Source organism: Leucoraja erinacea, chromosome 5 (genome assembly GCF_028641065.1).
Source record: "Leucoraja erinacea ecotype New England chromosome 5, Leri_hhj_1, whole genome shotgun sequence".
Lineage (NCBI taxonomy): Eukaryota > Metazoa > Chordata > Chondrichthyes > Rajiformes > Rajidae > Leucoraja > Leucoraja erinaceus.
This window is the reverse complement of record NC_073381.1, coordinates 38,624,713-38,636,921: the sequence shown is the minus strand read 5'-3', so window position 1 is coordinate 38,636,921 and position 12,209 is coordinate 38,624,713. Positions and strand designations below refer to the sequence as shown.

At 40.1% G+C, this 12,209-nt stretch overlaps 1 protein-coding gene across 3 annotated transcripts in view; it reads right to left on the bottom strand.

The window, feature by feature from the left end:
* Positions 1-7,957, bottom strand: part of ldah (lipid droplet associated hydrolase) — a 267,026-nt gene extending 259,069 nt beyond the window's left edge. For all 3 annotated transcript variants that reach the window (XM_055635390.1, XM_055635389.1, XM_055635391.1), the window contains exon 1: positions 7,823-7,957. The gene's annotated coding sequence lies outside the window, so the exon portion shown is untranslated. The remainder of the gene's footprint in view (positions 1-7,822) is intronic.
* Positions 7,958-12,209: the final 4,252 nt, after the last annotated feature.

Below are 12,209 nucleotides of genomic sequence, written 5' to 3'. Positions count from 1 at the left end.
AGGTCACGGAGCATCTGTGAAAATAGAAAGTTAATTTCTCAGATCCAAGATCCAAGATCCTCATTCAGAATGTTATAATAGACAATAGGTGCAGGAGTAGGCCATTCGGCCCTTCAAGTCAGCACCGCCATTCGATGCTCTGATGAGGGGCCACATATTGGAAATCTTACCTATCTCTGACTATATAAATCTTACCTATCTCTTTGATTATGTTCCTTTTTATATAACACGGCCAGAAATAGTTGACATTTCATAATTTTCCTTACAAAACTCCTGAGCACTGGGCTATAAGCATAAGTTGCTCAATTCTCACATTGATCATGATTAATGTATGTAAATTGGCCTTTGGAATAGGTCAATTAGTGTGCAATTTTACAGTATAGTCTAAAAAGAAATGAAGCTTTGTCCAAGTTTGTACAATATAATCAAATGAAATGAAATGACGACAATAAACTCACTTGAAGTTGAAGTATTTGAAAGAAAAATCCATCCAAAATGTTTTAGATCATCAAAAGCCAGACTTTATACTGAAAAGAGCTTGTATTGCTGTTACATACCAAATTATATCGTTAGAAATCTAATTATTTCATGTCCAAAGTGCATGAACAGTCTCCTCACATTTACATTACTGACATGATGACCATTAGCAAAAGATAGTGCAGGCATTTTTTAAATGTGCACTCATATGCACTGAAAAATGGAATAAAACTGCTTATGATCACTTGACTTACTATCTTGCTCCAACCAGGTTCCACTCATTTGGAACAGATTAAATCCCAGTTCCAATGGTGTTAAATAAAAACAAATAAGGGCAACAATGCCTCTCTCATCAGCCGCAAATTTTCAAGACAGTTGCATTAAAAAATGTGATGCAAGTCACAATACAGAATTTAGTGTTCATCTTAACCCAAATAGTGCCATTTGGTACCCACAGTGCCCTCCATGATGTTTGGGACAAAGACCCATTATTAGCCTCTGTACTCCACAATTTGAGATTTGTAACAGAAATTCAGAGGCTATACTGCAAGATGCAAACCACTGGCTTGTTGCAAAAAGTAGGATGGCCAGGTTACAGTTTGCCAAGATGTACTTAAAAGAGCAACCACAGTTCGGGAAAAAAAAAGCCTTGTGGACAGATGAGATGAAGATTGACTTATATCAGAGTGATTGAAAAAGCAAAGGATGGAGGAGAGAAGGAACTGCACAAGATCAAAAGCACACCACCTCATCTGTGAAACACGGTGGTGGGGTGTTATGGCCTGGGTATGTATGGCTGCTGAAGGTACTGGCTCACTTATCTTATTGATGATACAAGTGCTTATGGTATTAGCTTAATGAATTCTGAAGTGTACAGACATATCCTATCTGCTCATGTTCAAACAAATGCCTCAAAACTCATTGGCCATTGGTTAATTCTACAGCAAGACAATGATCCCAAACATACTGCTAAAGCAATAGACAATAGGTGCAGGAGTAGGCCATTCGGCCCTTCGAGCCAGCACCGCCATTCAATGTGAACATGGCTGATCATCCACAATCAATACCCCATTCCTGCCTTCTCCCCATATCCCCTAACTCCACTATCTTTAAGAGCCCTATCAAGCTCTCTCTTGAAAGCATTGGAGAACTAGCCTCCACCACCCTCTGAGGCAGAGAATCCTACACTCACAACTCTCTGTGGGAAAAAATGTTTCCTCATCTCCATTCTAAATGCCTTACCCCTTATTCTTAAACTGTGGCCCCTGGTTCTGGACTCCCCGAACATCGGGAACATGTTTCCTGCCTCTAGCATGTCCAAACTCTTAATAATCTTATATGTTTCAATAAGATCCCCTCTCATCCTTCTAAATTCCAGAGTATACAAACCCAGCTGCTCCATTCTCTCAACATATGACAGTCCTGCCATCCTGGGAATTAACCTTGTGAACCTACGCTGCACTCCCATAATAGCAAGAATGTCCTTCCTCAAATTAAGGAACCAAAACTGCACACAATACTCCAGGTGTGGTGTCACTAGGGACCTATACAACTGCAGAAGGCCTCTTTGCTCCTATACTCAATTCCTCTTGTTATGAAGGCCAACATGCCATTCGCTTTCTTCAGTGCCTGCTGTACCTGCATGCTTACAAGGACCCCCAGATCCGATTGTACTTTCCCTTTTCCCAACTTGACACCATTTAGATAATAATTTACGTTCCTGTTTTTGCTACCAAAGCGGATAACCTCACATTTGTCCACATTATTAAATTGCATCTGCCCACCTAAAGCAACAAAGGAGATTTTCAAAGCTAAAAAATGGTCAATTCTTGAGTGGCCAAGTCAATCACCCGATCTGAACCTAATTGAGCATGCCCTTTCTATGCTGAAGAGAAAACTGAAGGGGACATTTTTTCACAGTATTTCATGCCTCATATAGAACCCCCAAATCATCACAGGCATTTGGACTCCAATTTAATCCAGTCATAAAATACTTCATCAAATGAAAGTACATTTAAGATCATCCCGCCAAATGTCTAATAAAATCAAAACAGAAATGTTCCGTACTCTAGTGCAGATTTTAAAACAATTCATTAATAATAAATCCTTACAAAACAAAGCAAATTTTAAAAGAAAGCTTTGAATGCTTTGTCATTATCATATTTTTTAATTTATAGGAACACAAAAATGACATAACAACTCGGGTTGATTTCTTCTATATCCCTAAAGGTGTGAACCACATGGGCATTTTATAAATGAAAAGCAAGGTTAACTAATGGCAAGAAACAGGGAGTGCTTCCTTGTGAACTTGTTCTCGCGGTATTTAAAATATACCGACAGGAAACAGTCTTACACAAGTTTATTTTAACATTGAAATGGCTTGAAACTAGACCATCAATTTAATAATCTTTTGCAGTTTTCTCTTTAATATTTAAGTAAGATGATATTTAAGTAAGGTGCAATGTCCTGAAATTTGAGAAACATTGATAATCTGATCGAATAGTGCCAGAACAATCTTGCCTTAACATTGGCAAGACTGAGGAACGAGTTGCCAGAGGAGGTAGTAGAGGCAGTTAGTATTGCAATGTTTAAGAAACATTTGGACAGGTACATGGATATGAATTGAATTTCCTTTATTGTCATTCAAACAATAGTTTGAACGAAATTGCGTACTTTGCAGTCATGACAGAAAAAAAGCAACAAAACACACAATGAACACAATTTAACACAAACATCCATTACAGTGAATCTCCAGGCACCTCCTCACTGTGATGGAAGGCAAAAAGTCTTATCTCTTCCTTGCTTGTTCTCCCACTGCGTCGAGACGATCGAGGCTCTCGATGTTGAAGCCCCCGTCGGGTGATGGTAAATCCTGCGCCCGATTCCAAGCTCCGCGAATGAGCCGATTCAAACTCCATGCCCCGGGGCGGACGAAGCTGCTACGCTCCAGTCCAGCGGACGTAACTGCTGTTGCGGGAGCTCCCAAAAATCAGTCACCAACCAGGGACCTGTGAGCTCCTGATGTTACCGTCCACAGGGCCATCACAGCCTCCGACATCAGCAAGCTCCGTGATGGTAAGTCCCCAGGCACTGCCACCGGAGCTCCAAGGTCGATTCCAGTTGGTGGCCGCCAGCTCTACGATATTCGGCCTCAGCGCAGACGGAGATGGAGATACGGCAAGGAAAAGGTCGCAACCCCGTTGAAGGAAGAGATTAAAAAAAAGGTTCTCCCACCCCCCACATGTATACTACTAAAAATAAACTAAAACATCTAACAAGACAAAAGAAAACAGAAAAAGGGAAAGACAGACGGACTGCAGGTGAGCCGCAGCTGCTTGGCAGTGCCACCACTTCCGGAATATGACAGGTTTAAAGAGATATCGACAAAACGCAGGCAGGTTGGGACTAGTAGACAGAATGGGAGGCAGGAAGCAGAAAAGGGAAGCACTCGCACACAAGAGGAGAAAGAAAAAAAAGGAAACAAACAGAGAAGAAGAGACAGGGGGTTTCTTAAATGTGCATATTTGAATGCAAGGAGCATTGTAAGAAAGGTGGATGAGCTTAGAGTCTGGATAGACAACTGGAAGTATGATGTTGTGGCGATCAGTGAAACATGGTTGCAGGAGGGCTGTGATTGGAAACTAAATATTCCAGGATTTCGTTGCTTCAGGTGTGATAGAATTGGAGGGGCAAGAGGTGGAGGTGTTGCATTGCTAGTCAGGGAAGATATTACAGCAGTGCTTTGGCAGGATAGATTGGAGGGCTCATCTAGGGAGGCTATTTGGGTGGAACTGAGAAGTGGGAAAGGTGTAGCAACACTTATAGGGGTGTATTATAGACCACCAAATGGGGAACAAGAATTGGAAGAGCAAATATGTAAGGAGATAGCAGATATTAGTAGTAAGCACAAGGTAGTGATTGTGGGAGATTTCAACTTTCCACACATAGACTGGGAAACACATTCTGTAAATGGGCTGGATGGTTTGGAGTTTGTAAAATGTGTGCAGGATAGTTTTTGCAGCAATACATAGAGGTACCTACTAGAGGAGGGGCAGTGCTGGACCTCCTGTTAGGAAATGAGACGGGACAGGTGGCGGAGGTATGCGTTGGGGAGCACTTCGGGTCCAGTGATCACAATACCATTAGTTTCAATATAATTATGGAGAAGGTCAGAACTGGACCTAGGGTTGAGATTTTTGATTGGAGAAAGGCTAACTTTGATGAGATGCGAGATGATTTAAAAGGAGTGAACTGGGACATTTTGTTTTATGGGAAAGATGTAGAAGAGAAATGGAGGACATTTAAAGGGGAAGTTTTAAGAGTACAGAATCTTTATGTTCCTGTTCGGTTGAAAGAAAACAGTAAAAATTGGAAAGAGCCCTGGTTTTCAAGGGAAATTGGACTTGTTCGGAAAAAGAGGGAGATCTACAATAATTATAGGCAGCATGAAGTAAATGAGGTGCTTGTGGAGTATAAGGAATGTAAAAAGAATCTTAAGAAAGAAATTAGAAAAGCTAAAAGAAGATGAGGTTGCTTTGGAAAGTATGGTGAAAGTAAATCCAAAGGGTTTCTACAACTATATTAACAGCAAAAGGATAACAAGGGATAAAATTGGTCCATTGGAGAGACAGAGTGGGCAGCTATCTGCAGAGCCAAAAGAGATGGGGGAAGATATTGAACAATTTATTTTCTTCGGTATTCACCAAGGAGAAGGATATTGAATTATGTGAGGTAAGGGAAACGAGTAGAGTAGCTATGGATACTATGAGTTTCAAAGTAAAAGAAGTACTGACACTTTTGAAAAATATAAAAGTGGATAAGTCTCCAGGTCCTGACAAGATATTCCCTAGGACATTGAGGGAAGTTAGTGTAGAAATAGCCGGGGCTATGACAGAAATATTTCAAATGTCATTAGAAATGGGAATAGTCCCCGAGGATTGGCGTACTGTGCATGTTGTTCCATTGTTTAAAAAGGGTTCTAAGAGTAAACCTAGCAATTATAGACCTGTTAGTTTGACTTCAGTGGTGGGCAAATTATGGAAAAAATACTTAGAGATAATATATATAAGCATCTGGATAAACAGGGTCTGATTAGGAACAGTCAACATGGATTTGTGCCTGGAAGGTCTTGTTTGACTAATCTTCTTGAATTTTTTGAAGAAGTTACTAGGGAAATTGATGAGGGTAAAGCAGTGGATGTTGTCTACATGGACTTTAGTAAGGCCTTTGACAAGGTTCCTCATGGAAGGTTGGTTAAGAAGGTTAAACTGTTGGGTATAAATGCAGGAATAGCAAGATGGATTCAACAGTTGCTGAATGGGAGAAGCCAGAGGGTAATGGTGGATGGCTGTTTGTCGGGTTGGAGGCAGGTGACTAGTGGGGTGCCTCAGGGATCTGCGTTGGGTCCTTTGTTGTTTGTCATGTACATCAATGATCTGGATGAAGGGGTGGTAAATTGGATTAGTAAGTATGCAGATGATACTAAGATAGGCGGTGTTGTGGATAATGAAGAGGATTTCCAAAGTCTACAGAGTGATTTAGGCCATTTGGAAAAATGGGCTGAAAGATGGCAGATGGAGTTTAATGCTGATAAATGTGAGGTGCTACACCTTTGGCAGGACAAATCAAAATAGGACGTACATGCTAAATGGTAGGGAATTGAAGAATACAGATGAACAGAGGGATCTGGGAATAACCGTGCATAGTTCCTTGAAGGTGGAATCTCATATAGATAGGGTGGTAAAGAAAGCTTTTGGTATGCTAGCCTTTATAAATCAGAGCATTGAGTATAGAAGCTGGGATGTAATGTTAAAATTGTACAAGGCATTGGTGAGACCAAATCTGGAGTATGGTGTACAATTTTGGTCGCCCAATTATAGGAAGGATGTCAACAAAATAGAGAGAGTACAGAGGAGATTTACTAGAATGTTGCCTGGGTTTCAACAACTAAGTTACAGAGATAGGTTGAATAAGTTAGGTCTTTATTCTCTGGAGCGCAGAAGGTTAAGGGGGGACTTGATAGAGGTCTTTAAAATTGAGAGGGAAATACAGAGTTGATGTGGACAAGCTTTTCTCTTTGAGAATAGGGAAGATTCAAACAAGAGGACATGACTTCAGAATTAAGGGACGGAAGTTTAGGGGTAACATGAGGGGGAACTTCTTTACTCAGAGAGTGGTAGCGGTGTGGAATGAGCTTCCAGTGGAAGTGGTGGCTGCAGGTTCGTTGGTATCATTTAAATATAAATTGGATAGGCATATGGATGAGAAGGGAATGGAGAGTTATGGTATGAGTGCAGGCAGGTGGGACTAAGGGAAAAAAGTTGTTCGTCACGGACTTGTAGGGCCGAGATGGCCTGTTTCCGTGCTGTAATTGTTATATGGTTATATAGGTTGGATTAGTGCATATAGGACATGTTACTTGGTGTAGGCAAGTTGGGCCAAAGGGCCGGTTTCCACACTGTATAACTCTATGATTCTATAACAGATTGTTGACTTCAGGAAGGGAGGGTGGAGCATCCATGAAGCCACTTTCATTGACAGTACAGCGTTGGAGAGTCAACAGCTTCAAGTTCCTGGGCATGCTAATCGTGAAGACCTTTCCTGGGATCACCACATGGATGCAATCATAAAAAATGCTCATTGACACCTCTACTTCCTTAGAAGTTGGAAGAGATTTGGCTTATCAAATACGCTATCAAACGCATTTTGACTGGTTGCATCATGGTCTGATTCAGTAACTCGTACACCCAGGAATGAAGGAAGTTACAGAAAGAGATATGCAGGAGTCAGTGCCTCAAAAAGGCAGCTAATATCATCAAAGATCCATACCACCCTGTCCATGCTTTCATCTCGCCGTCAGAAAGAAGGAACAGGAGCCTGAGAACAAGAATCTCCAGGTTCAAGAACAGCTTCTCTCCAAGAACCGTCAGGCTCTTGAACATGTACAGCAGCAGCCACAACCCTATGGTATTGCCAAATACGCTATCAAACCTACATGTGTACACTCTTCATAATGGTGATTAATTTGATTTTTTTGGCTCACACGGGTTTCTGGATTTCACTTTTTTTTTTAAACATATATATATACACACACACACACAAACAGTGTTTTCAAACTGGTGCTAAAGATTCCAGATGTTAATTCGTACAGGATGCCATTCACAATTGAATTTCCTCAATTTTTTGTTTTGATTTGGAACTTTTATGAAAAAATGAAAAATAGTGTAACCAAGAAGAGATTCGATACTGCTATATCCGAGGGGCATAAATGACATGAGGGCGACAAAACGAGGGCATCAAACATTTTCTTTTTGTTTTCACTTTTAATTTCAAGTTTTTCGTGTACCTTGTTGTGACTGTTGGCAGTCCAATTTCCCTCCGGATGAATAAAGTTTTATCGTATCGTAAACTCTCTTGAAGATTGGAAGACTGGGATGAATTTTCTGATCCTTAGATATACCGTCAAGGAAACATGAATGACTGATAAATGACACCTGAAAGATCCTGAAAGTTAACATGAAAGAAATGTCAAAAACTTCATTCCACAAAATCCCCCAAATGAAATTTGAATTCACCTGATCAATAATATGCATAGATGCAAACACCAACTTAAAATGTCAGTAGTGATTTTAATGGACACCGTGAGAAATGCACAATGTCTGTTGAATTGGTGAGTATCTGCTCAAAGGCAAATCAACTAATCCAGACTAACCACCTCAAACTCCTTCAATAAACAACATTAAAAACTAGATTAGAATCCGAACTTCAGTTGTCAGTAAGAGCTTTACAGTCCAAGTCTACCAGATGATCATGACCCAAACTTCCAACTTTAATGCCTCCCACTGCAATCCAAATCTATCCAGCTCCAACAATAAAGGTAGCATCACTACCGTGACTTCAACTTCACCGAATTCACTGCAGACTTCTGTAAAGCAATTTAAAAAAAGCTGCTGCAATTAGTTTGGCAGAGTTGATCACCTTAATGCACTTGTCGGGTTCATCCAATTGCAGTGCAGTGAGAAGACTTTGTCAGATCGAGCATGTTATTGATAGCTTTACTTGCCAAACTAATGAACAGTTTTGCCACTAATTCACTACAACCAAGCTTAGCTTCAACTAATTTGCTCAGAAAGGAAGTAACGAGCGAAATATCAATTGTAAAATTTGCTCTTCTGGAAATATAAGTTACCTTTGAGTGACCCAAGATCATTGATTTTTTTAAGTTCCATATAGAGGTGAGGAGTTAGTACCCTAACTATGTAAAAGCTCAATACAAAGTCTGCTCCAAAGATGTTTGCATAACCTGGATGGCACAGTGTCAGGGACACACATTTGAGCCTACATGTTTGGGCGGCACAGTGGCGCAGCAGTAGAGATGCTGCCTTACAGCGCTTGCGAGACTCGGGTTTGATCCCGACTACGGGTGCTGTCTGTACGGAGTTTGTACGTTCTGCCCGTGACGAGCGTGGGTTTTCTCCGAGATCTTCAGTTTCCTCTCACGCTCCAAAGATGTACAGGTATGTAGGTAAAATGTCACTAGTGTGTATAGGATAGTGTTAATATGTGAGGATCACTAGTTGGCGTGGACCCGGTGGGCCGAAGGGCCTGTTTCCGTGATGCATCTCTAAACTAAACTAAGGTAGGTGTCCATAGGGAGTTGACTTGTTCTAAACTTGTGTTTCCCTGGAGTGCTTCAGATTCCTTCCATATCCTGAAGGCATGCCAGTCATGTAGATGGATGGCAGGAGAATCACAGGGAGCTGAAGGCATGTGGGACAGAAAAGATTGCAGAGGGAAGTGTGGGAATGAGACTGATGGAAGTGCCTCTGAATTGGCAAAAATGCAACAGGTTGAATGGTTTCCTATGTGTTACAGTAAATGTGCCACCTATGTCAATAGATCAAATGGTGAATGGCAACTGTCAGATCATCATATTTAGACCAACAGCTTGCAAAAGAAAAGTACCATTAGGCATCTAGAAACCTCATTGGCAGCGAAATAACACAAAACAACAGACAGAGAACATCGGACATTGCATTAGCTGAATACTTTAATTTCCACAGTAGTACCTTCACAATTGTCAGCAACCATTCCAAGATGATAAGGCAGTTGCAACTCAAAGAGTTTGGTAATAAAGTCAACATGGGTTTCAGGGTAAAACAGCAAATTCCTGCAGAGGCAGATATACGATTAACTGAAACACCTAAAGCAGCACTGATGCTGTTTGGTGAACAGACAAGATAGTGAAATTAGGAGCTGAAGAGAGACCTTCAACAGGTGTGCGACAGATCTTTCAATATTTTTTAATTCTGCCTACTGCATTGTGCAACTTCAACTTGTCAATGTACAAATGCTTCTTGATTATTAAGGATTTTAGAGGTTGCGGGGAGAAGGCAGGAGAATGGGGTTAGGAGGGAGATAGATCAGCCATAATTGAATGGCGGAGTAGACTTAATGGACTAAATGGCCTAATTTTGGTCTTATCTCTTAAGATCTTATAAACGGTACTCAACACTGAAAGAAATAGGACTTCCGTGAAATGACACTAAAAGTTAAAGAAAAGCGACAGAATGAAAGTTTGATTTTTTTGTACCTTAACGCAATCTAAATTTAACATTTTGCTTATCCACACGTTGAAATTCCAATCCATGTTAAAATATTAGCAACAAATTGGAGTACAAATGAATCCCAGGAAAACTGCAGAAATGAGCATAACTGCAGGTGTAACTTTCCAAAGATGATAGTGCAGGAAGTTCTGCCCACGTTTCAACAATCTGATCTTGAGGCAATCAAAAAAAAGGTTGAGGATGCTGGATTGTCACCAACAAGGGAGAAAAGGGTAGTGGGGGGGGAAATCATGCTGATAATATGACTGCCTGCAAATGGCTTTTAGGAATTCTCCAGCCCAACCGTATGAGGGAGCCAAATTAACAAACCAGAAACAGATGTTGATCCAGACTGGTTTGATGATCTTGTCTTTTCAACCACATGTCAATTCAGTTCCTTCTACTCAAGCTCAGTAATTTCTACCAGAAAGTTTCAGCAATGACACCAGTGCACAATGTTTAAACGTAGTATTAGAGAAAATCTATAAATTTGAAATAACAATATTAATTAATCCTTCTCTAGTTTTACTTTTACAAAAAGGAATTTTAATTAGGAAATTAATTCCAGGGAATGCAGATCCCAAACCAGTGTTTTATTTTAATTGCATTATTCTATTTGATAGTTGAGTAAATATTATCTTTGTGGGTGCCTCATTTAATGCAATATTCCTGCTTAGGACAACAACTGGTGGCCACTGTACAAAGAGTTTTTTCATAAAAGCTTTATAATTAAACAAAATACATTTCTAAAAGAGTGAATTGTCATGATCTTGTAGGAATGGCCTTCATTGCCATATAACATACAAATTTAATTTGAAAACTATATTTACCAATTAAAGTGCTTAATGTTTAAATTAAAAATCCCTTCAAAATAAATGACACAATGCTTTTAGTGACAATGTAATATTTTATTTCATTCATTACAAAACATACCAAAACGTTATTCACAAAACATGGATAAACTGCATTGTTTTTCTCATATGAGATTAACAAAGTTTTGTTCAAGGTAGAAATGAGCACACTTGTCTGAACTACGGGGGTAGGCATAAACTGCTCTTCACTGAGTTAACGTCAAACTGGGACAACCATTCCCTGTGCCACATTCAGTACCATGACAACTGCTGGAGAAATGTTAACACCATAATCTGCTGTAGCATGATCCTCCCCCACCATCCTCCACTTAAGTAATTTTCAAACTGTTTTATTTACATTTACAAAATCAGTATTGCAAACCACTCAAAACTTCATGGCATCACCTTTATCAAACTGAAAATTGTTGCTTTACACCTGATTAAGATTTTGTGCATCTGAATCTGGGATTTATCACTTCTTTTCCTGATCTTACCTACCAAATTCTGATTGATTCTAGCGATTAATCCATTACATATTAAAACCAGCTACTGGTTTTAGTCTTCAAGAGGTGCTGCAACAGCAGGTGGCACTATCCACATAGCAGACTGAGAATAATAGGGCACGATCTAATTTAGTGACTCAGTGTCACAAATCAACTCCATGCACTTTGTCCTATAGAACCCGTAAAAATTGTTTTATTAAAAAAAATTACTGAGTGAACTCCAAGAAAGGATTTTCAATGCCGGGCTAGTTTTTAAAAAAACATCTTCTTTATCCCATTCCCTTCCATTGGTCCCATTCCTCCAACTTCACACAGTAGAAACAGCAAAATCAGAGTTATGTGAAACTAGAGACTAAACAGAAACCTCCTCATAAAAAATTAGTAATCTCAGAAATAGTTAAGCAAAACGAGAAACTAAACTAACCCTCCTAAAAAAAAATCTAAAATCCCCTTCAGGTTAATAATGGCCAACATGTGCAAGAAACGAGTGAAGACACAAGGAACTGCAGATGCTGGAATCTTGAGCAGAACAACGTGCTGGAGCAGACACAAAAAGCTGGAGTTGGGTCTCGCCCCAAAAAGTCACCAATTCCTTCTCTCCAGAGATGCTGCCTGTCCCGCTGAGTTACTCCAGCTTTTTGTGTCTCTCTTCGGTTTAAACCAGCATCTGCAGTTCCTTTCTACACAAAGGACTAGGCAGGTCAGGCATCAACTGTGGAGGGAACGGATAGACTGGATTTTGGGTTGGGCCCTTTCTTCAGACCCCATTGTCT